Genomic DNA, 12,370 nt, shown 5'->3' with positions numbered 1-12,370 from the left:
CTAGCGAATAAAGACAAATCGACATGATTTTGAATAATGTTAACGATCGATATATGTTGGATTCACCGTCAAAACTTTCCAAAACATGAAGAATCTCCTTAAAACGAGTAATAACCTCAATGAAACCTTTTATAAGGAAAGAAAGGAGGGTAAAACTATAAAGACTTATATTAACCCTCCTCGACCTTTGAGAAAGGACAAATATAAAATCCACCAAGTCACGTATGCTTGGAAACCTCCAACCTCTCCTAAGACAAGTCCAAGCAAACCAATGTTGTCTAAAACAAACCAAACCGCCAATACTCAAGGTCCCAAGGACTGCTAGAATTTTTGATGATTTGGGTATGACCTTGAGTCAAGCCCTTTCTCTCCTCTAACAAAGGAATTTGATTAAACATTTGACTCCACGAGAAGGTAAATAGTTCATTGGAAAATTCAAAAGTGCAAAGTGCACATACCATTAGATGAAATGTCACTTTACTAATAATTGTAGTGCCCTTAAGCATCAATGTTAAGATCTGATCGATCAAAAGATCATACCTAAACCTAAATCGCAAAAAATTCCTTACCTGATCAACAAATGATTATGATCTCTATGGACGAACCTATTAACAACCTTGGAGTTAGTATGGTTAATCCATGGCCTAAAAAGGAGGATCGAAGAACTCCACCTCCACTAGAGATTTCTTATAAATGGTGGATTCTTGATAATCCTAGCACTTGTTCTCCAAGAAGAGGTTTGATAGAAGTCTTAGCAACCCGAAGTGGATCTGACTTCCAACCCAGTTTTATGAAAACAACCTCTGTGGCTAATCTTCCTAGACCAACTAATGACCCAAGAAGGGAAAACGAGCCCAGAGCTCTAAACCTCGACGATACTCTTCTTACTCAACTTAAGAAGTCAAATACCAACATTTCCATTTGGGAAATCCTGATGTATTCCATAGAAAATAGGCAAGTTGTTTTGAATAAACAAAGTGAGTCTAGTGTACCAAACAAGACAACTCTTGAAGAGTTGGTTGAAATTATTTCAGTAACTCCTCAAATCAACATGATAGGTTTTGAAGACAAAGATTTACCTATTTATGACGAAACTCATGTTAAGGCATTTTATATTTCTATAAAGATGGTTGATAAGGTCATTCACGTGACTCTAATGGACAATGGTTCATCATTGAACATATGTCCTTGGAAGACTCTCTAAGAAATCTCCATTTCTGCTGACAAAGTTCTTCCCTCAAATTTGTGCGTCCGAGGCTTTGATAATTATCGTCGAAAGATTATGGGTAGCTTCTATACAATGATTTACGTAGCTGATACATATTTTGAGGTAGAATTATATGTAATCAATATGCGACCGTCATACAACTTAATCTTGGGACGTGCTTGGTTGCATCAGACTAAGGTTTTGGCATCTACCTTATATCAAAAAATACGATTCATGGCTAACGATAAACTCGTCATCATAGAAGGTGAGAAGTACGTTACAGTCGTTATCGGTTCAACTCACTCCAATAACCCTAAGGTTGAGTTAAGTGAATTCGATATCTGTCCTATATTTAGACAAGGCCATGATTCATCTCACACTCTCGACTTTACTCCATACAGTGTCATCTCCATGCGTCTCATGTAGAAAATGAGATATTTCCCATGAATGGGTTAGGGCCGAATGTTACTAGCATGAATTCTTTTCCTTGGTCTTATTAAGACTTAGACAACTTCAGTATTAGATATACTCCGACTAGGTATGAAGGTTCTAGAAAAGGTAAAATATCTAAACAATATATACCTATTTATCCAATCTTAAATGGATAGTTTGTGCAAGAAGTGGAAACCACACTGTGTTTTAATTTCCTCGAGCCATTCTTTAATCAAGTTTTACAATTCCGCTCTTTAGGTTTCGAAATCTTTTTAGATTGTTCTTTTAATCCTAATTCATTTATTAACATGATTAGGAAAATGACTATTTATTGGCACAAAACTCCGTAAAAGCTGGTTAGAGACGATCTCTCTCTGACGGAAGAAGACTTGGAGGATGAAGGCTCTTGTAAGATAAACTCCATAAACTTACCATCATCTGGTAAAACTCATGTAATCAACCTGAGAGTTAATGATGAAGACACTCTCCCTTTATGTTGTAAAAAAGTGTCTTACGTTGTAATAAATAAAGAACTCTGTAATGAGAATCATGATGGGATGGCTTCGTCTTTTTGTAATAAAATGTCAAATTAAATACTAGATTACAATTTCAAATATATGTCAGATGATGATGATGTTTCTTTTTAGTCTGATATTAACTTCGAAATGAAAAACTTCTTGGAACATGAGGACGAAATAGTTTCTGCAGCTGAAACGACAATCGAAATAAACCTCAATACAGCCAATGATCCTCAAATTATATTAATTGGACAAAGCCTGAGTAATGACCAACGTCATGAAATGATAGAATTTCTAAAGGCAAACAAAGATGTGTTTGGCTGGTTTTACAAAGATATGCCTAGAGTAGATCCTGATATCATTCAACATCAAATTCCCCTCTATCCTGAGGCTAAACCCGTCAAATAGAATTTAAAATGGATGAAAACTGTGGTTGTTGCTGAGATAAAAAAGGAAGTTCTGAAACAGTTGGAAGCAAAATTCCTCGAAACTGTGGACTACCCCACATGGATAGCCAATGTGGTTCCTATCTTAAAGAAGACAAAAATATGTGTGTGTGTAGATTACCGCAATCTGAACAAAGCTAGTCATAAAGACAACTTCACTTTACCCCATATAGATATTATGGTTGATCATGCCGCTACCAATCAGTTGTTATCTTTCATGAATGGATTTTCAGGATATAACCAAATCATAATTGCAAAAGACGACAAAGAGAAGACCACCTTTATCACAAAGGTAAACATGTTCTATTTAGGGTTATGCCCTTCTGTCTCAAAATGCCCAGTCCACTTACCAAAGAGAGGTCACTATGATCTTGCATGACATGCTCCTTAAAGAAGTGAAAGTCTACATTGACGATATGATTGTGAAGTCCAAAAATCGCTAGGGTTTCCCAACTTAGACAAATTCTTGTAGAGAATTAGAAAATATCGATTTTGTTAAATTTGAAGAAGTGTGCTTTCGGAGTCACCACCGGTAAAATGTTAGGTTTTCTCATTACCCAGCGTGGAATAGTGAGAAAAGTTTGAGGATTTCTCTGCAATATCCAGTTCATCTATTGTTTTGTTAGCAAACTGACTCTTACATGTGATCCTCTTTTAAAGTGATTGAAAAATGATAAAAAAATCCAATGGAATGAAATTGGTCAACAAGCATTTCACAAAATCAAAGACCATCTAAAGTCATCACCGGTCCTTATGCCACCAAGGTCTAGTATTCTCTTAATTCTCTATCTCATAGTGATAGATTCGTTTATGGACAGTTTGTTGGCTCAAGAAAATGAGGACAAACTCGAAACTATCGTTTATTATCTAAGCAAGAGAATGACTGGATGCGAATTGAACTATTCAACACACGAGAAAGTGTGTTGGGTGCTTGCATGAGTCACCAAAAGATTGAGACATTATATGCAAGTCCATCCTATCAAGTTGGTATTCCAAACGGATCCAATCCATTATCTATTTCAAAGAACGCTATTGTCACCCATACTATCTAAATGGATGATAATGATTTCTGAATACGGTATTACATATACTGTTCAAAAATATGTTAAAGGAAGCATTGTTGCAGACTTTCTACAGATCAATCTATCACGGTCGAACCTTTTTTTGAACTCGACTTTCCCGACGACACCATAATGTTTGTCTCTTCAAACACATGGAAGCTAATGTTTGATGGAGCTTTGTCCAAACATGGCTATAGAATTGGAATTCTCTTGATAGATCCCAATGAAACATATAATCCCATTTCTATTAAAGTAGAATATTCTGTAACCAACAATGAGACAGAGTATGAAGCATGTCTCTTAGGTCTCAAAATTACATATGAAAGACTAACAACCAAACTAGACGTAGTTGGCGACTCTAACTGGTGATATCCCATGTGAACAAAACATGACAAGTATGAGGGGAAAATCTTAAACCCTATCACACTTGCCTATTTCGGTTTATCTACAATTTCAATTACGTGTCTTTTGTACACAGGTCAAGAAGCCAAAATCGCTTTGCCAATGCTTTAGCTACGCTAGTAGCTATGAACCAAATCCCTGTTAGAAATAAGGTCAAACTTCTGAAAATCCGGTAGAAATAGAAGCCCATTTTCGAAATTGGAGTAGTAACCTGCATTCAAGTTCCCACTAAACTATGGTTTGATATTCATCAAAATTATATCGAGTATGGAGAATATCTGTCCCATTTCAGAGTTAAAAAACGAAGAGCCTTGCGCTAGTATTCCACCAACTATGCTTGGATAACTAAAAAACTATACAGACAATCTTTTGATGGTCAAAACATGCTCTGCATCGATGGTCCCGAAGCACGATGGATCATAGAGGAAGTACACGCATGAGTATGTGGTCCACACATGAATGGACTAGTCCTTTCTAAGAAAAACTCTATCTCGGATATTATTGGCAAAATATCGAACAAGCATGTGTCAACTATGTAAAAAGTTGTCCCCAATGTCAGATCTATGCTAATTTAAAGCATGCTCAAGTATCTTTTCTATACAATATGACATCACCATGTCCCTTTTCTACGTGGGGAATTGATGTCATTGAGAAAATGTATCCCTATGCGACAAATGGACATGAGTTTATACTCGCAGCAATCGAGTATTTCTCCAAATGGGTCGATGCAGCATCTTACAAAGTTCTGAAATCTACTTAAGTGGCAAAGTTCATATGTGTTAACATCATTGCTAGATACAGAATACATCATGCCCTTATTTCAGATAATGGAAGACATTTACAGGTAAATGTTTTATCCTTACTCAAAGAGGTCAAGATTGAACATCACAAATCTTCGCCTTATCGACCCAAACTAACGGCGCAGTCGAAGCGACTAACAAGATGTGATTAGACTCATCAAGAAGATGACCAACACATACAAGGACTAGCATGAAAAGTTTCCATTTGCCTTATGGGAATATCGTACAACTGCTCGAGCATCGATAGACGAAACTCCCTATTCTCAAGTATATTGTATGTATGCCATACAACCTATCGAGATTGAAATCCCTACATTGAAAGTCCTTTTGGAATCTCATAATGTTGAAGAAGATTGGATAAAATCTCATTATGACTAGTTGATGTTAATGGAAGACCATAGATTAGATACGTTATGCAAAACTCAGGCTTACCAGAAATGAATGGCCAATACCTTTAATAGAAAGGTTCAACCCAGGAACCTAAAAGAAGGTGACTTTGTTCTCAAGGTAACCCGAGAACTATTAGACCCTAGGTGTAAGTTCCGACCACGATGGGAAGGACCCTTCCTAATTAAGAAAATCATATTTGGAGGTGCAGTTCATCACTCTACAGTAGAATGTGAAGAGTTTATTGCTCTAAGCAATTTAGACGCATTAAAATGATATTATTTGTAATATCGTTTTTTGCAAAATAATGGCTCCCAATACAGCCTTATCAGGATTACAACGGCTCACAATCTAGCCTTAATAGGATTATAACGACTCATGATCCATCCTTACCAGGATTACTACGACTCACAATCTAGCCTTACCAGGACTAATCGACCACTATTTTTATATAACTATGTCACATAAAGATCGGGAGAACTACGTGAGACCTGATTCTTCCAAAGGAATAAAAAAGTATATGTCAAGGACAAAAGGAAGATACGTAAGAAGCTTATATATAGGTTCGGTCTCAATAAAAAATAATAAAGAAAGGAATACCTTTTCCTATTTCTATTTGACATAAAGTTTAAAGACAATAGAAACCTTGGTTCTTTCCACCTACCGGTGACAAGGATTTGAGGAAATAAGTATGGGAAAAATCTATGAGCAGCTTTATTAAGTTAATAGTGATTAATCTTCCAAATATAACCCCGAGTTTCCCGAAAACTTTAATCGATGGATATTCTTAATAAGTTGGTTTTCATGCTATGTGATTATCTAGAAAATTAACCCTCTAAGGAAGGCTTTTGAAAAAAGAAATGGAATAAACCCCCAAAAGGCAAGCTAAAACCGCAATATAAGAAAGAACGTCTCATTCCCTTTGTACAAGAGAATATAGAGAGTTAGACTCAAGCTTCAAAAAAAATATATATAAAATCTCCCGTGTAGGTTGAGGTAAGAGGATCATTTGTACTCACTCGGGCGGCTGTCCCGATGACAAACACAAGAGAAAAACGCATCGATTCTCCTAGATACACGTCAGGAAGCTAAAAAATATATAACACATCCATGTAGGTTAATGTGTTGAAATCACCGTTTATGCTCACTCAGGCGGCTTTCCCGATGACTATCGATAGATAAAAATGTATCGATTCCACCAGATATATCCAGGAAGTCAAAAAATAAGAAGAGAAATTTCCCGAAGCTAGAAAGTTGAAACTCTCTGTGTGACTATACCCGGAATAATCGAACTTTCGAAGGATTGTGGCCCATGGAAAAAGAAACCAAAAATATAAACTGAAACGAGACCCCCATATCTCGGTCACCGTCCTTGTGAGTTAAGAGTTTAGATAATCGTCTACACGAGAGTGGATTTATCATCTATATCTTAACATAAGAGAAAAAGGAACTCGGGCTCTACAAGCGAGATAATTTTAGAAATGCTCGTATCTTAGCCCCGAACACATTTCGAATCCAAGTTTCCATGATTAGTGAAAATGATAAAAGTTTCTTATGTTTTCAAATTTTATTTGAAACAGAATTGGGAACAGTTCATTACCTAGGAATGACAACATGACTGGTCGATATTTCATCTAGTTGTAAAGGTCACTTCGTAAGACCAAAAGGAGATAGACTATGTGGAATCCTCATTAAAAGTGATGAAATCCCCTACAAGTCGATGGTTCTAACCCAGTCGGGAAGAATATTTTGTCACATTAAAACCAAAGCTTCCTTCAGGACAACACAATCGATGTTTCACCTAGCTGTGAAGGACAATTTGTCGAATCAAGAAGAAATAAACTGCCAATCAGGACAACTCCTCTTGTAAAGCATCTCTAGCTGAACTATGATGTTTCAATCAAGTTTTGAAGGTTATTTTGTACAAGACCTCTCTAAAGTACTATTAATTAATAGGCACAATAGATTATTGTTATTATTCATAAAGCCCTATTCCAATATATGTAGGTTATCACTTTAACATATCCCTAATAGATAAGCTCTACATAGGTTGTTATTATTATAACATATCCCATTTGAATGCTTGTTTTCACCTATCTCCTGCAAGAGTGAGTCCTGCCTCCAGATAGGTATCTACACATGTCATTATTATGACCAATCCCCACTAGAGTGAAAGTTATCACATGTCCCTTCAGAATAATTGTTATTAACCTCACATAGTGATTGTAATCACCTCCCCAAGTAGGTCTTATTCTATTTTAAACACTCATGGAGGTCATTATTATGACTAATCTTCAGTAGTAAATCCTCTCTTGAGAGACATAGTGTGATTGTTATCACAACCTTCAGCGTGATTGTTATCACAACCTTCAGCGTGATTGTTATCACAACCTTCAGCGTGATTTTTATCAAAACCCACATCGTGATTATTATCACCACCCAGCGTGATTGTTATCACATCACCCATAAGTGATTTTTTTCATCCTCATTAGAGAATCCTCTTCATCCCCACGTAAGTCCTATCTCATTATAGGCATCCATGAGAGTCATTATTATGACCAATCTTCAGTGGCGAATTCCATCTTTTGTCGGACATGACATGATTATTATCATTATTCATGAAGAGTTTTATCTCTTTTCCCGTAGAATTATGTTACCACTCCCTAGAAGAGTATTCTTCAAGAGAATCCTACCTCTTCACGGATAGCCTTTAGTATAAGACTTTTCCCCCACAAAGAGTACGGTTTACTCGCTGGTCAAGTCAAGATAGGCTTTATGAATCATTATTATGATTGGATTATTATAATAATTCATCCCTAGTTGGAGTCCTTTGTTGTTCCCCTAACAAGCATAAGACTATTGTGGTAGTCTATCCCCATACAAGATTAAACTAGCAAATCTCATACAACTCTCCCCAACTATGAGTCATTGTTAGGATTCATCCCTAACATTTGCATGACATCCAAGTTATATCCTTCTACCGTATTATAAATTAGGGTACAAATTTCAAGATGTTCACTTGAACCCACGTTTTCCAAAAACGAAGTTTGTTTTACTCAAACTCGTTTGGAGAAGGGCATTCTGTAAGCATGAAAAATTTTACCTACCCTATTTTATAAATAATATTATTATTTTTAATAATAATAAAATCATATTTTAAAATTTTAAATTCAAAATAACCTAAAGGAGGAATTAAAACCAAATTAAGGGTTACTAAATGTGATAATTAATCCCTAATTAGGAAAATTATTCAAAAATTCAAAAATAATTTTAGATTAAAATATTGTATTTATTTTACCCAAATTAAACCTAAGAAGGGGTTAAAATTATTTAATTAGAATTTAGTCATAAATTAAGTATAATTTATGGCTTAAAAATAAGTAATAAATACCCTAAAATTCTCAAAAATACCAAAATAAAATAAAATATGAACATAATTTTTATTATGATTCTAGAAATACTTTTTGTGAAAATTTTGGTGAAAAAAACGCAAAAAAGGATTAAAGATTGATTTTAAATAACCCTTTTATAAAAAATAAATATGATAATCCAGTGTAGTAGTAATTATGTTCAGTTTTTGCAGCAGCATCCATGACCATTAGATAAGCACCCATGCATCATCCAACGCTCAGAAATGTGGAACATAGCCCAATGAAACAAAGCTAGCGCGCCCGCTCTACCGGATCAACTAACGAGATATGCTTACCCTGTTAGCCCAAATGCTGACGGACTGGACGGAACACCTAACAGCACCACAAAACAACGCTGTTTTGGGTCGTCTTCTTTGCTGCTGTAGGACGCTCACCGGAATCGCAACTCGCCAGTGCGATTCTTTCACAAGGGCAAGCGCGGTCATTTCTCCACCTTATCAGATGATTCTTTTGCCCTTATCCTTGCATCGTCATCGCCTACAATAGTTCTATAGCTAGGTTGGACACCTCACTCTAGAGCTAGGATGCCACGACTGTAGAAAAGTTAGGGATAAGAACGGAGATCATCAATTTGAAGTTGAATTCTCCTTCCTCAACCGACCTAAGACCACTATAAATACTCCCAAAGGGTTTCTCTACCAAATCATCAAACAATTACAACATATTACAGACTGAATCAAAAGATTGAAATTCTGGCCAAGAACAGTTTTTGTGAAAACTTTCTCCGTCCATTACAGTTCCGATCCAGGCTTTTAGAAAACTTCGAACACATTTAAGGAGTGTTCTCCATCTGTTTTTATGAATACATAACATCTGTAATTCAAATTGTGATTAAAAATTTGATTTTTTTAAAAATATTATCAAATTTAATCAGTTTGATAAGTTATGGGGTTTAATTATGTGATTTTTTTATTTAGAATTATTCCTTATATCATGTTTGAACTTTCTGTTGAAACTCTAGAAGGAGAGAGGAAAACTTTGGAGATTTTTAAGAAAGCGTAATCGGCACAAGCGACACAAGTGGCACAATACGGCACAATCGGCACCACGACACGACACGATCGGCACAGGAGACACGACACGACCGACACAGGTGGCACGATAGACAAAAGCAGCACGATAGGCACATGCGGCACGACCCGATCAACACAAACAACACAATATTGTCTTGCGCCGTAAGTGAGCCATTAAGTTTCGCTAGTCTTAGGGTTTTCTTGTGAATTTATAAGCACCGCTGGAATTTGCCCTCGATTCGGTTTATCTATGATCATCTCTTAGGTTTTCTGCAATTACTTAATTTATTATTTTGTTTCGGCCATCATGGGGAAGAGAAAGAACAAAAGTAATAAATATAAAGAAGTCAAGGAGTTTATGCTAGAAAGAATTAAAAAATCAGCGGTCAAAAAAATTGAAAGAATTGTTGGAGAAGTTAGCAAAAAAACTACATGATAATAACACAAGTAAGAAATCTGAAAGATAATTTGTTTGAACTCAAAAATCAAATTGAAAAAGCTACTTATGCATCCCAAAAATTATAATTAATAAGGAGAAAGTACATCAGAATATAATTCAACTCAACATCCACTATCTTCAAGACTAGAATCTGCTAAAAAAAGAAGAATACAAAAAAAGTATTCATTGGTCAGTTACTACAATGATGGAGCTGATGAAGGCTCCAAAATCTAAATTATATACTATCAGGAGCAACTCGACATAGAAAACTAATGAAGTTATGAAGAACAACAATACAAAAAAAGCAGAACATCATGCCTATATAGGGAATATCTACTTGAGTAATAAACGGACAAAAATGGAAGTACTGAGTTCTCAATTTGAATTTAACAAAGAATCCGACAGTGAGGCAACAGAAACCGATAACCGCAACGTCACTTCAGTTGATCATCAAATTCATGCCGAGTCTGTCCCTTCTTTGGTCATTCCTCTGACTTGTGTCGAGTCTACGGCCAGCACGGCTAGCCGATCCAGATCCAAGGAAACATCTATCCCTGAGGTAAATATCCCTATCTTATCTACAAAATCTGTGTCTAGGGATTCTACTGCTCAACTGGTTGGACCTGCGGTTTCAGAGGCTCAACCAAGAGCTTCGAAAATTATTGACGATGTTGTTAATGAGGTCAAACGGGTGGCTGAAGCCGATGTGACCAGTAAAATTGTTGAGACCGGTCATAATGCCGAAACTGATCGGGCAAGTTCTGGTAATGAGGCCGATAAGTCGGCCGAAGGAAATGAAGAAGAAATCTTGGCCAAACAGCCTCGGGTGCATGAAAGCGATAATATCGCGAAGGTTACAAGTAGTCCGGTCAATGAGGAAACTTTTCCAACCGGAACCAATCAAAACCCGATTCTAGACGAGGTGGCTGATAATACAATTCCGGATTCTGCTAAAACACCGGATTCTCACATGGTCGATGCTGAGGCCAAGAAGGTTGTAGAAAATATTCTTAAAATAATTGAAGAGAGAGCATATCTCCTATCCGATCCTTATTATGAATGAGAAAAGATAAGGACGGAAGTCAACTTTAATGAAATGCTCCTAGAATGCCCTGAAGAGAGCAAGTGGCCGACGATGGTATCATTGGAAGAAACTGTGCTTGATCTTGCCAAAACTTCATCCGTATCGATCGCCATGACAAGAGCAAAACTGGTTGAAGCAAACGCCAAGTTGAGGGTGTTGTCCTTAGCCATTAATAACATAAATCGAAGATATCTTGCTATAGGTGAAGTAGCTGGCGTTGATAAGATCGTGCTGGAGACCTTGAAAACGGTTGAAGTAGACATTCTAACCGAAATTTCAAAGTATGAAGAGGCAACCGAAATGGATGCAGAACTGCTTAACTCCACTCCGATTGAAGTGAAAGATGCTGACCGGAATGGAAAACAACCTGAAAAGTCTAACTTTGAGGTCGGTCAATCATCCAAACCTACAAGGGCTCAATCTAAAATCAGTCAACCAGAACATCCACTTAAGTCTCCGGAAAATAAAGAGAAACGAGATGGGGTAACGACTTCTCCGTCAACCGATACATCGGCCAAGACTTCAGCGGGCAAACATTCTGACCGAAGAAAATCCAGAAAAGATAGTTTTCAGAAACTGGTCGGAACAGAAGTATCGTTTTTGGTCAACTCTCCGCCTCTAGTATAACATTAATCGGTCGAATTAGTGGCTCACATAACTGAAGACCGCATGAAATCTATCATAGCGGAAATGATCCAAGCATCCATGGCTACTTGGCAAGCGTCTATGGAAGCTCGGGCCTCATCCACCGACTCTAAGCTTGAACATGTTGTAAAGGTAACCTCTCAAACTCTTGAATCGGTGCAGGCTATGTCTGTACAATTATATGAGCTGGTAAGGACCCGAAAGGTTGCAAACGAAGATAGAATAAGAAAGGATGAAGAGGCTGCTCGACAACTTCAAGTCGATGAAGACGCAAGAGTCAAGGCGGCTGAACAAAAAGATGAAGAGATCGCCCGGCAGCTTCAAGCCGATGAACATGCAAAAGCCAAAGAGGCTGAGCGAAATAACGAGGAGGCGACTCGTAAACTTCAGTAAGAACTTATCCAAAAGCAGATCGATGAAGAAATTCGGAAATCTCCTTCTCCGATTGCCAAAAAGAGAAGGGCACAAACAAACAAAAGAAAGAGGGCACAAGAGTCGGCAGCAG

Source organism: Impatiens glandulifera, unplaced genomic scaffold, assembly GCF_907164915.1.
Source record: "Impatiens glandulifera unplaced genomic scaffold, dImpGla2.1, whole genome shotgun sequence".
Classification (NCBI taxonomy): Eukaryota; Viridiplantae; Streptophyta; class Magnoliopsida; order Ericales; family Balsaminaceae; genus Impatiens; species Impatiens glandulifera.
This window is presented reverse-complemented; position numbering follows the sequence as displayed.